This window comes from Schistocerca gregaria, unplaced genomic scaffold, assembly GCF_023897955.1.
Source record: "Schistocerca gregaria isolate iqSchGreg1 unplaced genomic scaffold, iqSchGreg1.2 ptg000862l, whole genome shotgun sequence".
In the NCBI taxonomy this organism is placed as follows: Eukaryota; Metazoa; Arthropoda; class Insecta; order Orthoptera; family Acrididae; genus Schistocerca; species Schistocerca gregaria.
In genome coordinates, this window is record NW_026062224.1 from 2,674 (window position 1) to 7,500 (window position 4,827).

Sequence of the window (4,827 nt, forward strand, 5' to 3'; positions counted from 1 at the left end):
CTGGGGCAGAGTCGATACTCGCCCACTGGTGGAAGGTAAGCATTCTGCTTTACATCAGTACATAACTAATATTTCAGTCGTCTGACGTCCCTGCTTAGTAAATGATGCAGGACCACATACATAGATGATACATACTGTAAACTGGGGAGGACAGTGTGAACCGCACTCGACCCAGTCACCCTATCTCACAGTCCACTCTGTGTGTAACAAAGCGAAAGCACCAAAGCACTATCGTTCAACAACATCCATTTTATCCTCGCTGCCACAGGACACTATCCAAAGAACGACAAGAGGAACGTCACGTCCACTAATAAGACAGAATGTCTCACACCACCCGCAAACAACGCAGCTCAAATCAGCCAGCAACACCCACAGTGGTCCACCCAGTATCAACACAGGACGCAACGCCACGCCACAACACAAAAGGTACAAGTAATAAAATACCCTTTGGCCACACTCCTTATAAAGGCATCGAACCAACCCACCACCTGACACCAGCCAAACGTACATCCTGATTTGACACATCTCTGGCAACCTAACCCACGTTGGCCCTTAACCTAACCCACGTTGGCCCTTAACCTAACCCACGTTGGCCCTTAACCTAACCCACGTTGGCCCTTAACCTAACCCACGTTGGCCCTTAACCTAACCCACGTTGGCCCTTAACCTAACCCACGTTGGCCCTTAACCTAACCCACGTTGGCCCTTAACCTAACCCACGTTGGCCCTTAACCTAACCCACGTTGGCCCTTAACCTAACCCACGTTGGCCCTTAACCTAACCCACGTTGGCCCTTAACCTAACCCACGTTGGCCCTTAACCTAACCCACGTTGGCCCTTAACCTAACCCACGTTGGCCCTTAACCTAACCCACGTTGGCCCTTAACCTAACCCACGTTGGCCCTTAACCTAACCCACGTTGGCCCCTTAACCTAACCCACGTTGGCCCTTAACCTAACCCACGTTGGCCCCTTAACCTAACCCACGTTGGCACCTTAACCTAAGTTACGCTGCACCTTAACCCAAGTTACGCTGCACCTTAACCCAAGTTACGCTGCACCTTAACCCAAGTTACGCTGCACCTTAACCCAAGTTACGCTGCACCTTAACCCAAGTTACGCTGCACCTTAACCCAAGTTACGCTGCACCTTAACCCAAGTTACGCTGCACCTTAACCCAAGTTACGCTGCACCTTAACCCAAGTTACGCTGCACCTTAACCCAAGTTACGCTGCACCTTAACCCAAGTTACGCTGCACCTTAACCAAGTTACGCTGCACCTTAACCCAAGTTACGCTGCACCTTAACCCAAGTTACGCTGCACCTTAACCCAAGTTACGCTGCACCTTAACCTAACTTACGCTGCACCTTAACCTAACTTACGCTGCACCTTAACCTAACTTACGCTGCACCTTAACCTAACTTACGCTGCACCTTAACCTAACTTACGCTGCACCTTAACCTAACTTACGCTGCACCTTAACCTAACTTACGCTGCACCTTAACCTAACTTACACTGCACCTTAACTGTCACATGTAACGTCACAGGAATGTAGCTTTGCCTAACAGCAACCCTCTGAACATAGTTCACTGCTTGGATCCTCTGGTGTCATGTGTATTTCTTGATGCCATGGTGCGTACCCTCACATAAAGGTCTTTCGAGTGTTGCGTACTTTCTACACAGTCCCGCTAACCACTGGAAGGGTGTACCGCTACAGAACGAATATCGCCCTCCCCTCCTGCCCTTCCAAGCTGGTCGGTCAGGCGTTTGTTTGTGAAATGAGCCTTGCAGCTGTTCAGTTGCATTCGGTTGTCGATGCAGTCAGTGTACGTTGTGGTACGGCCTGTGTGGACTGTCCGCTGATGTACGCGTAACCCACACTGATCATCCGTCGTTACGTACTGAGTGACATAATGTGGCACATGCTTGACCGTACACCGGCTGCGCCCTACAATGGCGAATCATAAGGGCCATATGTTGTGCACGATGCTACTTGTCTCGTCTCCCCATTACAGCGAGATTGCACTGTTGTACGCCGTACAGACATGTGGTAGGTAGGTACGGACGAAAGTATTGCATGTTGGCCCCCCCCCCCCCCCCCCTCCTCCCTCTGCCGGGAATCAGCGTGAGCCGTCTGTTGATGTAGCGACTGAGGGTTTTCCTATTTAATCGTATTGCCCCACACAACATGATAGCACGGTGGACCGCGTTCCACATCTGCGACATGCTACAGAGGCCGGTTGACAGTCGACCGCGCAAGGGACATTGCACACGTGCGCGGACCATCTTCCACGTGTTCTCTCGTGTACATGCCGCAGTGTGTATGTGGGCTGATGTAGCGTGTCGTGACACATAACATGCAGGCATGCCAGAATCGTAGATTTCGCAAATGTAGATTGACGTATACGTTTGCTGCCAAAGATCCGCAAATGAACTGGAAATCAGTTGTTGAGCGGTTGTTCGCGCTGCAGGTGCATCGGTGATAGCGACGATCGGTACATCTATGAACCGGTTGTTTCGGCGGTACCCGCCATGCCCCCGAACCTGAGTTGGCCATGTGGGTATGAAGCGATACGAGGCTGTGGCTTGGCGGGACAGTCCCCGGCCGGTGAGGGGGGGCCGCCCGGCGTGCTGGCCGCGCGCTGCGTGAGCGCACGCACTACAGCCGGCTGGTGGGGGGCGCCCAGTGGCAGGAGCGCCGGCCGACGGGCCCGGCTGGCGTCCCAGCTATGCGCCGGCGCACCCTGCGCGCGGCGCCAGGCGGCCAAAGTGGGTTCTGCCGAGCCCGGTGCGAAGCGCGGTGGACATCTGCAGTGTGCTGGTCCGATTGCGGACTGTGTGCGTTGAGGATGCGCCGCCGCCCGGCACTCGGCGTCGCGACGCCGTCTGCTGCTCGGTCGCCCCCAGCGGTTCTCGCAGGTGGTTTGTATCGCAGCTCTGCGGACGTGTTGGCGCGTGCGCTGTGCTGGGAGAGTTCGCTTCTGCACCCAAGTGGGGCTTTGCCCTTCTGTGGCGCTGGCGTTGGAGCTGCCGGTCACCGTAGGTGGCGCGTGTTGTTTCCCGCCGGCAATGCCACGACAGCACGCTCCCGGGCCTCTGTCGGCAGCGGCAAGCTCAGTTGGGAGCACGGGTGTTCGCACTGAAAGCGTCTACTCGCCCATCTCCGGGCGATTGCGCCTCTCTCGAACCCGACCAAGTACTTAGGACGGCGCTGCGCGCCGCCGGGACCTGAGAGGGTTTCGAGGTGTATCGTGCAGGGGAGCTCAGCCTCCTCCTGTTTGCAGAATAATTGAGCGGACGCTTGCGTGTTCGCGCGGGCCCTCGGGACACACTCCCGGGCGGCCGGCTGCTCAGCTCTCGTTGACGCAGCTCCCTGGTTGATCCTGCCAGTAGTCATATGCTTGTCTCAAAGATTAAGCCATGCATGTCTCAGTACAAGCCGCATTAAGGTGAAACCGCGAATGGCTCATTAAATCAGTTATGGTTCCTTAGATCGTACCCACGTTACTTGGATAACTGTGGTAATTCTAGAGCTAATACATGCAAACAGAGTCCCGACCAGAGATGGAAGGGACGCTTTTATTAGATCAAAACCAATCGGATTGGCTCGTCTGGTCCGTTTGCCTTGGTGACTCTGAATAACTTTGGGCTGATCGCACGGTCCTCGTACCGGCGACGCATCTTTCAAATGTCTGCCTTATCAACTGTCGATGGTAGGTTCTGCGCCTACCATGGTTGTAACGGGTAACGGGGAATCAGGGTTCGATTCCGGAGAGGGAGCCTGAGAAACGGCTACCACATCCAAGGAAGGCAGCAGGCGCGCAAATTACCCACTCCCGGCACGGGGAGGTAGTGACGAAAAATAACGATACGGGACTCATCCGAGGCCCCGTAATCGGAATGAGTACACTTTAAATCCTTTAACGAGTATCTATTGGAGGGCAAGTCTGGTGCCAGCAGCCGCGGTAATTCCAGCTCCAATAGCGTATATTAAAGTTGTTGCGGTTAAAAAGCTCGTAGTTGGATTTGTGTCCCACGCTGTTGGTTCACCGCCCGTCGGTGTTTAACTGGCATGTATCGTGGGACGTCCTGCCGGTGGGGCGAGCCGAAGGCGTGCTTGCGCGTCCCGAGGCGGACCCCGTTGAAATCCTACCAGGGTGCTCTTAGTTGAGTGTCTCGGTGGGCCGGCACGTTTACTTTGAACAAATTAGAGTGCTTAAAGCAGGCAAGCCCGCCTGAATACTGTGTGCATGGAATAATGGAATAGGACCTCGGTTCTATTTTGTTGGTTTTCGGAACCCGAGGTAATGATTAATAGGGACAGGCGGGGGCATTCGTATTGCGACGTTAGAGGTGAAATTCTTGGATCGTCGCAAGACGAACAGAAGCGAAAGCATTTGCCAAGTATGTTTTCATTAATCAAGAACGAAAGTTAGAGGTTCGAAGGCGATCAGATACCGCCCTAGTTCTAACCATAAACGATGCCAGCCAGCGATCCGCCGCAGTTCCTCCGATGACTCGGCGGGCAGCCTCCGGGAAACCAAAGCTTTTGGGTTCCGGGGGAAGTATGGTTGCAAAGCTGAAACTTAAAGGAATTGACGGAAGGGCACCACCAGGAGTGGAGCCTGCGGCTTAATTTGACTCAACACGGGAAACCTCACCAGGCCCGGACACCGGAAGGATTGACAGATTGATAGCTCTTTCTTGATTCGGTGGGTGGTGGTGCATGGCCGTTCTTAGTTGGTGGAGCGATTTGTCTGGTTAATTCCGATAACGAACGAGACTCTAGCCTGCTAACTAGTCGCGTGACATCCTTCGTGCTGTCAG

The 4,827-nt window shown here is 54.1% G+C and overlaps 1 non-coding gene across 1 annotated transcript in view; it reads left to right on the forward strand.

Annotated features, from left to right (window-relative positions):
* Positions 1-3,370: 3,370 nt before the first annotated feature.
* The window catches only part of LOC126323611 (small subunit ribosomal RNA), a 1,893-nt gene continuing 436 nt past the window's right edge, over positions 3,371-4,827 (forward strand). Inside the window, exon 1 of the ribosomal RNA XR_007559555.1 lies at positions 3,371-4,827. This exon is cut by the window's right edge and continues 436 nt beyond it. This is a non-coding gene — a ribosomal RNA (small subunit ribosomal RNA).